Here is a 14,955-nt window from a genome sequence, read left to right as displayed (position 1 = left end):
CTGGGTTTTGGCACTTTGGAAATTCCAGTAGAAGCATAAGCTCATGTTTCTTGTCTTTAAAGAGTTGACAGTATTTCACTAGTTCAGTTATATGCATGTGAAACAGTATAGGAGAATAATGGGAGACAGTTTGCAATCGAGTTTTAAATTATCATGTATAGATTAGAAACACTGCAGGAATTCAGATAAAGGAGAGATCATGGGGGGGGGGTTAAAGTCATCCCAGAAGGCTTCCTAGGGTAACCAGAGGATCACAGGTCTAGAGCTAAGAGGAACTTCACAAAAAGAAAAGAAAAGAAAGAAAAGAAACTTCAGAGTGATCTGGTCCAGTCCCTTCACTATATAGATTAGGTAACTAAGACCCAGGGACATTAAGTGACTCATCCAGAGTCACATAGGTCAGAAGGAGGATCTCAAGCTGGGTCTTGAGTTAAAGGTAGGTTTTTGGAGATGTGTTAAATCAGAGTTTGGACTTGATCAGACAAACAACTGGAGGTCATTCCAGGCTCTTGGGAGAGAGAGATCTGGAGACTTGAAGATTCATGTCATGGGCCTCTTCAGTAGTCTGATGGAACCTGAAGACCCTTCCTCAGAATCTTGTATTAAATAAAATATATAGGATTACCAAAAACCAATTACATTTAAATACAATTATGCCAATTTTTTTAACCAACAGATTTCCAGATTCTGAATCAGGAACCCCTGGCTTTGAATAGTCTGTGTTGGAGACCTTTTGGATTAGAGTATGGAATGGGGATGCCTATGGAATACAAGGTAAACTTGTTACTCAGTCATTTCAGTCACTTCCAACTCTTCATGACCCCATTTTGAGGTTTTCTTGGCAGAGATACTAGAGCATTTGCCATTTCCTTCTCCAGCTCATTTTGCAGAAGAGAAAACTGAGGCAACCAAGGTTAAATAGCTTGCCCAGGGTTGCACAGCTAGTAAGAGTCTGAGACTAGATTTGAACTCAGAAAGTGAGTATAGTCCCAGGAATCTTCTAAAATAAAAAAATATCTGACTGATATGCTGTGGCACAACTGAACATAATGGAATTCTCTATTAGCAGCAACGCAATGATCCAGGACAATTTTGAGGGACTTATGAGAAAGAGCACTATCCACATCCAGAGGAAGAACCTTGGGAGTAGAAACACAGAAGAAAAACAACTGCCTGATCACATGGGTCAATGGGGATAGGATTGGGGATGTTGACTTTTAAAGGATCACCCTAGTGTAAACATCAACAATATGGAAATAGGTTTTGATCAATGACATGTGTAAAACCCAGTGGAATTGCTCATCAGCTCCAGAAGGGGGAAAAGATACAAATCATATAACCATGAAAAATATTCTTAATTGATTAATTAATTTAAATTAAAAAACAAAAAAATTACAACTCTTTTTCTAAATTCAAACATGAATTTATAGGTAGCTCATAAAAATACTTTTTATATGAATGTACATGTTAATAATGAGAAACAGAAATTATATTTTCTTATTTGAAAAAAATCTCTGTCTTGGAGATTCCTGTAGTGGGGCTTTACCTACATTTGTTGTCCATGAGAATTGGTCAGAGTTCCATGAAAGTAATGCCGGAGTCTTCGTATTTATGTTATGATGCCTTTCCCCAGCAATCACCAAGATAAACTGGGTGAACACAAATGGTTATGAACAAATGCCTTGGAACATTTCTTGACGAACAGAGCTAAGTATATATTTCGGCTCATAGACTAGAACTAAGAGTAGCTCTTGCATAGACGAGGACATTTTTAATAGTGACCTCGCGCACCCTGCCCCCCCCCCCCCATCACTGGGTCTAATAGTGCAAGGCAGGAGCTGTACCCAAATGGCTACCAGATTAATCCATCTGTGAGGATGCCTGCAGAAATGGGGCAGTGTTGTGCATATAATTCAGTTCCATTCAGATTTAGCAATCAGCTTACTGTGTGCCAAACTCTGTTCTAGGGGAGACAGGCGAAAAATAAAATCTCTGCCTCAGGCAGCAAACAGGGGCCAAACATGTACACAGATAAGGAAAACATGAACACTTGGAAGCATCGGGCCAAGTTCCCTTCAGGAGACAGCTCTTGAGCTTTTCATTGAAGGGAGTAAGGAATTCCCAAAGAATTGAGGAGGAAAAGGGTTCCAGATCTGGGGAGTAAGAATGGGGGTTTGCAAAGGGACAGACAGAAGATGGAATGCAATGTCGTGTATGAGAAACAGGAAAAATGTGTCAAGGGGGGTGTTAATCATTCTGAAATGATTTTGGAGAGACAGGCTGGAGCCAGCGTGAAAGGCTTTATTTTATTTTATTTTATTTTATTTTTTAAATATTTTCCCATGGTTACATGATTCTTGTTGTCTCCCTCCCTTCTTCCCTCCCCACTCTGGAGATGACAAGCAATTCTACTGGGTTATACATGTAATATCACTGAAATCCTGTTTTCATATTTATCATTTTTGTAATAGAATAATCCTTTAAAACCTAAACCCCAAATCACATACCCTTATTAATAAGAGATAAATCACATGTTTTCTTCTGGATTTCTACTCCCACGGTTCTTTCTCTAGATGTGGATAGCATTCTTCCTCATAAATCCCTTAGAGTTGTCCTAGATGATTGCATTTCTATTAGTAACAGAGTCTGTTACATTTGATTGTCCCACAATATTTGTTACTGTGTACAATGTTTTCCTGGTTCTGCTTATTTCACTCTGCATCAGTTCACACAGGTCTTTCCAGCTCTTTCTGAAATCATTCTGTTCATCGTTCCTTATAGTACAATAGTATTCCATCACCAACATATACCACAATTTATTCAGCCATTCAAAATCGAGGGACACCCCCCTTTTCTATTTTTTTAATTTGGAAAAATGTAATTAATCTAGAATATTTTCCATGGTCACATGATTCATGTTCTTTCCCTCCCCTCCCCTCCCCCCATAGTCAACATGCAAGTCCACTGAGTTTTACGTGTGTCATTGATAAAGACCTATTTCCATATTATTGATATTTGCACTCAGGTGATGGCTTAGAGTCTACATCCCCGATCCTTTTTCCAATTTTTTTGCCACCACAAAAAGCACAGCTATAAGAAATATTTTTGTACAAGTCGAATCTTTCCCATTTTTTATCTTTTTGGGATACAAACCTGGTAGAGGTATTGCTGGATCAAAGGAAATGCATTCTTTTAAAGTCCTTTGGGCATAATTGTGAGAGACTTTAAATGCCCTAATTAAAGAATTTGTTTTATATTCCAGGTAGTGGGGAGCCAGTGAAGCTTCTTGAGCAAGAAAGTGCTATGATCAGAGAGACCTGGGCATGAAAAGATGTGGGGGCAGAGGGAAGGGGACTGGCTTTGGAGTCAGAAGGCCTGAGTTCATGTATGGGCTCTGAAGACCATTATTTATGCAAGTTGCCTCACTCCTCTGAATTCCAGTTGTCTGGTCTTCACTGCATCATCTACACTCCCTACTTCCTGGCACAGTGATAGGGCTTGTTGCTCTCTGAAACAAGAACTGGGAGCCCTTGCCAGGCCTTCCCTCCTGCAGCCATTCTGACTCCTTCTTGACGAGTTCCAGGGGCTTGGAGAGCCAGCAGCCAGTCACCAAGAGCACGTCTCTGCAGGGAGTGGGTGACCCACGCTATCAGCCTATCCTCCTGCCTACAGGCCTACTTGTAATATGAACTTCCCCTCCCTGACCTCAGTGCTGACATTGACACTCCCTTCCCGAGAGCCAGAGAGCCACCCCAGGCCTGGCCTGCTACTGCTGAGACCTGGTCAGAACTGTAAGTAAGTGGGCCTTCGAATGCTTGGAGGAGGGGCGGACTGCCTTGGTGGCTGTGCTGGGAGTTGGTGTGCAGATGGGGTCATCTGGGGGCTGAGAACCGGAAATTGAGACAGCTAGTTAGCATTTTCCCTTGAAGCCTTTTTATGGCTTAATGTGGAGTTAGACCTTTATGAATGTTAAAAGAAACTGCAAACTCCTGCTACCCTCCATGGGGGTGGGGGGTGGGGAGAGCTCCCAGAATCCTGCTCCCTTTGAAAAGAGCCCAAATGTCGCCATTTGCCCCAAGAAAAGAATGGCCACAAGTTTATTTTAGAAAGTAAACCAACCACAGGCAGGATTGGAGCTGGGAGACAACGGAGTCCTGCATCGAAAGGATCAGATGGGAGGCTTTGCTAAGATATAGACACCAAGGGCCAAAAGTCCCAGAAAGGGGGGAGGAAAACTTCCTCAACCTTGGCCCGTTTGCCATTTTTTTGCTTCCAAAGAACTGACTGCCAAATACTTCCCAGAGGCCCCTGTGCTTGTTGTCTTCTGCAGGTAGAATTGGGATTGTATACTGTCACTATGTACATTTTCTTGCAAGGCCAAAATATTGGCAGTGTTTGCCTAAATGTGAACCCTCTCTACAAAGAACATCTCTGTGATTTTGAATTATGGGAAGGACCGTGACGTCCATTGGCAAATTGATGACTTTTATTTACGACTCTGTCTAGATCTGCCCTAGAGAGTTGACTAGTGACCCTTAGAGATAGATGTCCAGAGACTTAGAGCCCTACCTGTCAGGGCTAGGTGTGAATCAAGCTCCTCCTCACTTTGAGCTCAATGTGCTGTGCCATCTAGAGCCTGGGTGAATGTCATCTCATAAGACCAGAGATCAAGTCTCTGGGTCAGAGGGTACAGATGTTTTGGTCACTTTCTTAGAGGAATTCCTAAATTGCTTTACAGAATAACTGGACCAATTGGTAGCTCTACCAAGAGTGTATTAGTGTGCCCATCTTTCCACAACCCCTCCAACATGGACTTTTGTTATCTTTTCCAATTTGTGGGGTGTGAGGTGAGATCTCAGTCGATTCGATGTACATTTTGCTTATTAGTGATTTAGAGCAATCTTTCGCATGCTTGTTAACTTGCAATTCTTCTTTTGAGAAAAGTTTGCTCATATTATCTGGCTTCATCCATTGATGACCAGTTCTTGCTATTTGCATATTTATTCTAGTTCTCTCTCTGTGTCTCTCTTTCTCTCCGTTTCTCTGTGTGTCTCTCTGTCTCTGTTTCTCTCTCTGTCTCTGTGTGTCTCTCTCTCCATATATCTTAGGCAGTGGACCCTTCAGAGATAATTCTGATGTAAATTTCCCCCCGGTCAGCCATTTCCTTTATCATCATAGTTGCGTTCATTGGACAAAAGTTTTAAAGTGATACCTCATTGAAATGATCTATTTAGTCTTTTGGAGCAGTTGCTCAATTTCCGTCATAACACCTTCCCTACACTGAGAAACCACTATCTATCTGTCTGTCTTTCGCTGCCTGATTCTTGGTAGGATTTTCGGAGAACAAGGGAGACTGGTTATCCTCCTCAATCCCAGCATGCCAGGAGCTTGTTGCTTGGGTCTTTGCCATTTCTGACACCTCACCACCCTGCTTTCAGATGTTACTGAGTAATTGAGGGTAGAGGGGAAAGGTACAATATGAGAATGGCTCCTCTTAGAAAGTGAGGTGGGGGGAAGAAAGAGTACAGTACAACTTTGAACCTTAGGGGGAATCCTACCCTCTTAGCCTCTGTCTGACCCCCCAACATCACATCTGTGGGAACTGTCCTCTGTAAAACTAAAAAGTGGCACTGGAATGTGAAAGTCAAACAACAGATGGAGTAAGAAAGGCACAAGAAGCACCGAATTCCTCCCAGGTCTTTTGTTCTGCTTGGCTGGCAGTAAGCAGCAACTATCCTTTAGTTAACTCTCCTAATGCTTCCCCTATAGCAGAAATGAAAAATTCTCCTACTAGCAAAAAACTATGGCAGCGTATCATCAAAACAAAACAAAAAGACGCAGGCACAGAAAGATCCAGAATGCTTCTGGAGGAATAAGAGGGGCTGGAGCTGGGGAGGGGGTCGGTTTGAAGAGACAGCCAACAATGTCTTTTTGAAAATGAATAATAATTTTCCGAGGGGATTTCCTCTTTCCTATGCTTCCAATTTCCTGTTCATTAGGCTATCTGGCATTTTCTATACAATCTCTTATTTATTTGGTCCTCAAAACAAACCCATGAGGTAAGATCCAGCAGGTATTGCCCCTATTTTGCAGAGGAAGAAACTGAGGCTGGGAGAGGTTCCCTCCTGATTTCTGGTCCACTATCCACCATTGCTTTTCTTCCTGGAGATGCTAGGAGTATCACTGCTTCGTCCCCATCAGCATTCTGCAGGCTGGCTGGGGATTTCTAGTACAATAATATTGGACTCCAAAGAACAAAATCTCTAGCTTGGATAGTTCCGTAATGGGGTTTCACCTGCATTTGTTCATGATGAGAATTGGTCCAAGTTCCATGAAAATAACGCCTGTGTCTCTGGATTTATGTTTCAATGCCTTTCCACCCAAATCTTGCATGTAATTATGTTGAGGAAAATTGGCCATTAAAGCCTGCGTATACGACTAGTTTTGAAAAATTCAAGTGAAACCACATCACAGAAGGGAAGGCTCTTTGAGTGTTTCCATGGGAATAGGCTCCTTTCCCTTCCAGCCAGTCCACAGAGCCCCTTGGCCCAGATTTGGGGTAGCACATCATTTAACATCCAGAGGTGAAAGGATCACACAACACTTCTTTTGATGTTGTTCTCCTCCGTTGGACCCCTTCTGAAAGGGATCATAAGACTGCAGCAGCAGCAGGCTCATGACGAGAGAGCCCTGCTGCTTGCCAGCAAGAAAAGTTAATTAGTATCATTTGTTTCCTTTAATTTCCCATTTTCTGTTTGCAGAGACCAGGCTTGTCTCTAAGAAACAGATGTCGGACTGAAAGGCCCAGGGCGGTCCTCAGAACTGAAGGCCGCTCTGTTGCCCCTCAGACATCACAGCTCTGCCAGCTGTTTGCCAGGCTCGGGACTGGCCTGCTCTGCTTTGACCTCTTTTATTCTCTCAAGGGCTCAGAGGCTAGATGGGATCTTAGAGGTCATCCAGCCCTGATTTTTGCCTTACATTTGACAGGTCCCCATGTTACCCTGCTTTCCCCACAGCCACCCGGTGTATCAAGAGGGCCCTGCTCTGAAGCTGGTCAACACTACTATTGTATAAGGGAGCCCAAATGGCCCTGGAATGAAGCAAAATACTTCCTCCTCCTAGAGAGCTGGGCCTACTGCAAAAAGAATGGAAACACATTCTCACCACTAAGGGCTTATTGTGTGCCAAATACTGTGCTAAACATCAGAATAGAAATAGATAAGACCACTCTTACTTTCAAGGAGCTTGCATCCTATTTAGGGTAGACAATTGGCAAAAAAGTATTCAACTGGAGAGCAGATGGCAAGGCCTGCCAGTCCTTTGGGTTCAATAGTGGTTCAGATGGCAATGTTTAGAGATCCGGGTAGCAAATTGTCAAGGCCAGAAGACCATAAAAAACAATGGCAGATGTCTGGTGAGGCCTGGTGATCTTTCTTTTTACCAGAAAGAATCTAGTTGGTGACTGGTTAATGGACCTGAAGGTCAGAGCATAGCCGTGCTGATGGAAAAATGTGATGATTTAAACAGTTGTTCAGAGTACTATCATAGTCCTGAAATGCCAGGTGGTGTAAAGGAAAATTCTAGCCCCACATAAAGTTTGGCAAAAGTCTTCCCCTCTATTCTAGCCCGGTCACTTGGTGGCCTTGAACTAATCACTTCTCTCAAAGCCTGTTTCTTCATTAGTAAAATGAAGGGATTGGAACAGCTGAGCTCTGAGAACTTTTTATGTTCTAACCTTAGTTGACAAATATTTCGTAAGTATCCACTCTATGCTGAGCACCGTGCTAGCTGAAAAGAAAACCCAAAGCAAGCTTGACTCCGAAGGTGCTTCCATTTAATGGGGAAACATGTACAAAGAACTGTAATCTAGGCTCGGCTGTCACTTACTATCTCAATTCCCCACTACTACTAGCAAGTTGAGTGGCCCAAAGGCAGCTGGCTACTGCTTCAATGGTAACTGACAGAGACTGGGGTTACTTTCTAGTACTGTTGCTTATGAACCTCAGCTCATGGGCTTCCCAGTAATAATTCAATTAGTTAACATTTCCCAGACATCCAGTAGCCAATTAGCATCAGTTAACACATACAAAGACATATTTATTAAGGCAGCATGGTAAGAAAAATTGATATAAAATACCACCCTCCCAACTGGAGAAACACTTTTGCACAAGTACAGGCCCATGTAGCAGAGGGCCAGCTCACAACAACTGATTGGTTGGAAGTCCTTTTCTGCATTTGGGGTGCCTTCATGCAGTCCCCCTAAGGAGTATTTAGTTCTTTGCTTGGTTCCTTGGAGAGTCCTTAAGCTGCACGTATCTACTTTGCCTTCTCTCAGCTCCTGGCTAGATAAATTGTTCCTGGTACAGTCTCTGATAATGCAGCCAGTAGAGGTTTGGGGCACAATGACACTCCTTTTGGGCTCATTCCCTGATCCCCCTATTTCCAGTATAGATTCAAGGTGCCTGCCTTCTCTAAATATTCCCAATGCTTGACTTTGGAAGTAGTTGCTGATGGAAACTACTGCAACACCTTGCTGTTTTCTTTATATAATAACCTGCATTATCAATATTTTTCCATCACTTTCTTCATTGCTGTTGCTCAGTCATTCAGTCATATCCAACTCTTTGGGACCCCACAGACTATAGCACCCAGAGTCCTTCTGTCCTCCCCAGCTCCCAAAGTCTGTCCAAGCTCATGTTCATTGCTTCCATGACACTATCCATTACATCCTCTGCCCTCTCTTTCTCCTTTTGCCTCCAATCTTTCCCAACATCAGGGTATTTTCCAGTGACTCCTGTCTTCTCATTATGTGACCAAAGTAGTTAAGCTTCAGTCTCAGAATTTGGATTTCCATAATAGACTGATTTCTTTCATTTCTTTTCTTTAATTTAATTTCTTTAAATAGTGACTGCTTTGATCTCCTCACTTTCCAAAGACCCACAAAAGTCTTCTCTAGCACTACAATTCAAAAGCACTTATTCTGTGGTGCTCAGCTTTCCTTACAACCCAACTCTCATAGCCATACAATGCTATTAGAAAAACTATAGCTTTGAATGTATGGACCTTTGGTAGCAAGGTTATGTCCTTGATGGGGAGTTTCCCCACTAGCACCATTCTCCATTCTGCCTGAAAAATAGAAGAAAGTTGACCACACTGCATTTCTATAGGAATTTGGACTCTGTGGATCTGAAACTTTCTGGGGTCCCCAAAGGACCCCTGGAGGGAAACTTAGATGGGGGAAAGTCACCCCTTTTCACAAGGGAACAAATTCAAGTCTCCAGGTTGCAGGAATGGAACTTCTTAATTGAACTTGCCAGTATTGGCTAGTGATCTGAGCTACACCCTTGACAGGACAAGGTCAGGCTCATAGAGGAAAAACTTTCAAGTCTGAGTGTGTTTACCTTCTATTTGGGGGACTTTGATGTTTGCTCCATATTCAATCAACTGAGAGTTTCCGGGCCTCATTAGACTGGCTTTTCCGCTGAGCTGAGTCCTCACAGAAGCCAGTTTCTGAAATGGGCATGCCTATGAGCCCTGCACGCTCCTGTTGTACCCGCCCCCTGCCCCCCAGTTGGCAGCAGCTTTGCAGGTGTGGAGTGCTATAAGTGTGTTTATTTCCATCTTCCATCTCTCCAACCTACCATTTATTGGAAACAGCTGCTGCTCTCTAGGTCAGGCTGGGTAGGCCCCAAAGTGGAGGTGTTTTAATGCTTTGGACAAAAGAGGGAAGAAAAGGGTTAGTTAGGGGTCCTGTAGGCAGGATGGCCAACTGTATTCTAGCTTTTGCTGCTTCTCTCCACACTGAGGGTAGTTTCAAATAGTACAGAGTGATGGGAAGGAAGCAGTGGTCCCTCTAATATTCTCAACTGCCATAATGGAGCAGATTTTAACTTGATGTAAAGAAAGCTTTCCTAACAATCAGAGGTGTTCAAAAGTGGAATAGGCTACCTCATGACGCAAATTACCCAAGACCCTCAGCAAGAGTTGATCAGAGTCTATCTTGGTCTATCTACTGTTTTCAAAATAAGTATTGAAGACACTGAATGCTCTTTAAGGTCTGAGAAAAAGGAGAGCTTAAGATGGGCTGAAATAGCAGCAAACACCTTCAATGAGGCAGTTTGGAACTATGCCCAAAGGGCGCTAAAAGACTGCCTGTCCTTTGATCCAGCCATAGCACTGCTGGGTTTGTACCCCAAAGAGATAATAAGGGAAAAGACTTGTACAAGAATATTCGTAGCTGCGCTCTTTGTGGTGGCAAAACATTGGAAAATGAGGGGATGCCCTTTGATTGGGGAATGACTGAACAAATTGTGGTATATGTTGGTGATGGAATACTATTGTGCTCAAAGGAATAATAAAGTGGAGGAAGTCTATGGGAACTGGAACAACCTCCATGAAGTGATGCAGAGCGAGAGGAGCAGAACCAGGAGAACATTGTACACAGAGACTGATACAGTGTGGTACAATCAAATGTAATGGACTTCTCCATTAGTGGCAATGCATTGATCCAAACAACTTGGAGGGATTTAAGAGAAAGAACACTCTCCACATCCAGAGGAAACACTGTGGGAGTTAAAACACCAAAGAAAAACAACTGCTTGATCACATGGGTCGAAGGGGATATGATTGAGGAGGTAGACTCTAAATGAACATCCTAATGCAAACATCAACAACATGGAAATGACACATGTAAAACCTGGTGGAATTACATGTTGGCTATGGGGGGGGGGAGGGAAAGAACATGAATCCTGAAACCATGGAAAAACATTCTAAAATAAACCTTAAAAATTAAAAAGAAAACCTCCAATGGAGGAAGAAATGGCATCTGAATGGGTCTTGCAGTTGCATAACCTTTGAACAGACATGAGGGCAATTCATGTAGGGATAAGTACAGGAGCCAAAGCTTAAAGGTGAGAATGTGGCCAATGAGTGTGGGACTCCCAGTGGGACAGTGAGAGGGCTGATGGGACAGGGGCTTCAGAATCCTGAATGGGCACAGGGGGAGTTAAAGCTGGAGAGGCAGGTTGGAGATAGGTTGCTGGAAGTGTTTGAAAATGAATATGAGTAATTTGGGTTTGACTCTTACTTCAGTCATGCCTCTGACACATATCCCAGTCCCTCAGTGATGTAGATAAAATGGTGACAGAGAAGAATGAATGTGGTTCCCAAATTTGTCACCCTTAAGCCACATCCCTTAGGAACCTCTTCACATTTAGCTAGGCTGGGTCTCCAATGATATCCAGTCCATCCATATTCAGACCATCCTAGAACATGACAACAGAAGCTTTCTACCTTGGCAGGACCTGCAGGGACCTGGACTCTGCTAGCGTATATCTGGAGAAAAGTTCTCCTCTGGTTCTCTATGGACCTTTGGAGAAGAATTTCAGTGGAAGCTAGACATGATATGGCTGGAAACAGAAGGCTCTTTAGTGGAAGAGAGGTATCTAAGACTGCTGGTCTGGCAGCATGTGATCCTGCCCCCCCTGCATGACCCCTCAGCAGGACAAATTGTAAGAGAGAGTGGAGGGAAAGAGGGCTCATCAAAACCCATTCCCTTGGGGGAAGAATCCCACAGATTCTAAATAGCAGAACTAGTGCTCGAGTTCAGGTATTTTGACTTTAGATCATAGATTTTGACTTTCTATCATAATCCATGACCATCTGTCTCTCTCCTTCTTGTGGGAGCAAGAGACAGGAATGTTCTTACTCCAGAGCACTTCCAACTTTGAGAAACTAGAGACTGTGTAAATCTGAAATTTGAAGGGAAAGGAAATCCTAAATCCTCTTCTTCTAAAACAATGAAAGCCATGAAGCATCCCTGCAATCTATCACTTAGAGCAGCGCTAGGAAGAAGATATTTTCGAAGATCTAGAATCTAATCACCTTGGCCAATGGCTAGTCAAAGCTCGGGACCTGCTGAGGACATCTAGACCAACTCATGGTTATACATTTGTGTACTTTAATACTGCCAGTGGGTGGGGAAATCTCTCCCACCCCAGAGAGCACATTTCACTTTGGGGCATCTCTGACTCTTAGGTAGGTTTTCCCAAGATCACAGTTTTATGTCCATCAAGTGCCAAGACTGGCAGAGGTTCTAACAGACCAGCATCTACGTGTCTGTGTCATTTGTGTCTCACTCCCAATTTAGAAGAAAAGGCATAGAGAAATATATATATATATGTATATATGTAAATATATATATATATATATATATATATATATATATATATATAAAACTACGTTATCAAATGCAATACTTGTCTGTGAAATTGGAAGGAGCATAATTTACTAATCTAGGTAATTAAGCTTCTAACCCTAATTTAGATCAAAGCAGATTTGTTCTAAGTCATTGTACCTTTTCCTTTTGATCTTGATTTTTTCCTCGGCTGTTAGTTCTTCTCACCTGATTCTAACCAAGTCCTCTGTAATCCCCATCAGAGAGATTCTGGGAAGATTTTAGGAGCTCATGGGCATGGCAACGAATGAAAGGCCATGTAGGGTGATGGCCAAAATATTGGACTTGGAGTCAGAATCTTTCCTCTGACACTTATTAACTGGGTGCTCCTGAGTAAGTAGGAGCCAGTTCTAAGTAGTTAACCTCTATGAGGTTCAGTTTCCCTGTCTGTAAAATGGGAGAAAAATGTTTGTAGTACTCCTCTCACAGGATTGTTCTGAGGCTCCTATGAGAGAATGTATGTAAAATGCTTCAGAAATGTCAGTTATCATCATTATTCAGTTTGTGTCTTCAAACATCTGAAAGCCTGGCCAATCCTGGGGAAGCCTCATTCTGCTTGACCTGATATGGCTGGAAACTGCTTGACCACATAGGTCAAAACTTAGAGTTTAATTAATTAAATAAATTCAAAGGAAAAAAAATATATAAGACAAAAAACTTAGTCATCCATAAGTGGAATGGGCTACATCTGGAGGAGAGTTTCCTTTCCCTTGCAAACAGGAGTATGCTGGAAAATGTTTAACAACCAGCCCTCAGAAAGACAGGGCCTTATCCATTTTCTCCAGTAATTTCTTAAATCTAGACAATCAACCAAAGGAATCAAGCCCAGACTTCTTGCATTTGTTCATTTGTGTAATGTTAATGTTCACACAGTTCTCGCAAGCCCTTTGGAGTTGACTCTAACACACATATCCCAGCCTGGAAGCCTTCTGGGAAATGTAGTATGCCTACTTGTCAGGGCAGAAATAGAGGAGACTGCCTATTAGGGACTGGTTAGGGTAAATGATCTCTAGGGTCTCTGCCCACCCTAAGATTTGGGGTTTCTGCTCAGTGAATTCATAATCATTATTACAAGTGTAATGGATTTCGCAGTTCCTCGGCTCAGGGATAGCTGTCTTTCAGGGTATAACTAATATTTCTGTTTCTCTAGAATTTTGAAATGATTAAGGTCCAAGGACAATAGGTTCCCTATCTTAAATGTAAAAACGAGCCCCAGTTCAGTTTCAGTAGAATTTAGAAATAGGACCACAAGATTTTCACCAGGAAGGTACTTCTCTTAATGGAGGAAGAAACTGAGATCCAAACTCCTGACGTGACTCGCCAAGGGTCACATGAGTAGTAAAGAATAAGTCCTGATGTGAACCAAGGTAAATTTTCATTCTGGAAACATTTTCAAAAGATTTGATTTTCAAATTCTTTATCAGTGGAGCATGGAAGATTAGAACTCATAGCTCTTGTTTCCCTTCTTCCTGCCAGGCTCCAGTTTCTGCTTAGTGCCTGTATGTATTTTTCCTCTCCTTTTTATTCCATTCCTAGAAAAACATCTGCTCTTGGGAAGAAAAATGGTTAACTCTCGAATTCAGCAGCCAGAGGAGGGCATGGCAGGTGGGGCAATACCTGTGGTTATGTTTCTTAACTGTTCTTCAAGGAACCACGAAGCCGTCCATGGTTAGTTTGTTTTTGAATGAGACTTCTGTGGTTTGATATTAGGCAAGAACAAATGATCATTTTAAAGGATTTTACTACCAGAGTTCTGCCAGACTTTTGTTTTAACTGAAGGATTAATAGGAAACTGAAGGGTTCTGGGAAAAGTCTGAGGACCCCTGCCATTTGGGCAGCCTTGAGTTAAGCCTATGCCAAACTCCAGAGACTACTCTGAGAAGGCAGAGCTCCTGGATCCTGTGACTGGCCTCCCATTGCCACCTGTGCCTTACATGTGAGGAGCGGATGGGGAAGTTTCAGTAGTAGCAGGCGCTGTCAGGGGACAGTCATGCTCAATGTAGAACCACCAATTAGCTGCTCAGCTGCCAGTCTCTATTCTCTTCTTCTCTTTTTTCAATGTGTAGTCATTATTGATTACTATTTTAATTTAGAATATTTTTTCCATGGTTACATGATCCCCCAATTCCTCCTCCCTCCACCTCCCAAAGGTTTATAAGCAGTTCTACTGGGTTATCCATGTGTCATTGTCCAAAACCTATTTCCATATTATTGATATTTGTACCAGGTTGATTGTTTAGAATCTCCATCCTCAGTCATATCCCTATTGAACCATGTGATCAAGCAGTTGCTTTTCTTCTGTGTTTCTACTCCCACAGTTCTTTCTCATAAGTCCTTCAGAATTGTCCTAGGTCACTACATTGCTGCTAGTAGAGAAGTCCATTACATTCAATTGCACCACAGTGTATCAGTCTCTGTGTACAATGTGCTCCTGGTTCTGCTTCTCTCACTCTGCATCCATTCCTGGAGGTCTTTCCAGTTCATATGGAATTCCTCCAGTTCACTATTCCTTTTAGCAAAAATACTATTCCAATTATTGATCACATTAACAAGAGTATATAGTTATTGAATAATCCATTGGGCATGTATATCTGCCTGGGACAACATTAGGTATACAGCGTAGTGTGAGGCCTGGTGTCATTACAAAGCATTAGACCACACCATGTCCTGACAGCAAACTTGTAAGCTTGGTACTCCAGCAATATCCCTGGAGTACTGAC

The 14,955-nt window shown here is 42.5% G+C and overlaps 1 protein-coding gene across 1 annotated transcript in view; it reads left to right on the top strand.

Annotated features, from left to right (window-relative positions):
• The first annotated feature begins 676 nt into the window (after nucleotides 1-676).
• The window catches only part of P2RY10 (P2Y receptor family member 10), a 108,649-nt gene continuing 94,370 nt past the window's right edge, over nucleotides 677-14,955 (top strand). Inside the window, exons 1-2 of the mRNA XM_007507480.3 lie at nucleotides 677-774; nucleotides 3,263-3,791. The gene's annotated coding sequence lies outside the window, so the exon portion shown is untranslated. The remainder of the gene's footprint in view (nucleotides 775-3,262; nucleotides 3,792-14,955) is intronic.

Source organism: Monodelphis domestica, chromosome X (genome assembly GCF_027887165.1).
Source record: "Monodelphis domestica isolate mMonDom1 chromosome X, mMonDom1.pri, whole genome shotgun sequence".
NCBI classification, from domain to species: domain Eukaryota; kingdom Metazoa; phylum Chordata; class Mammalia; order Didelphimorphia; family Didelphidae; genus Monodelphis; species Monodelphis domestica.
The sequence above is the reverse complement of the archived record's forward strand: the minus strand, read 5'-3'. Positions and strand labels throughout refer to the sequence as shown.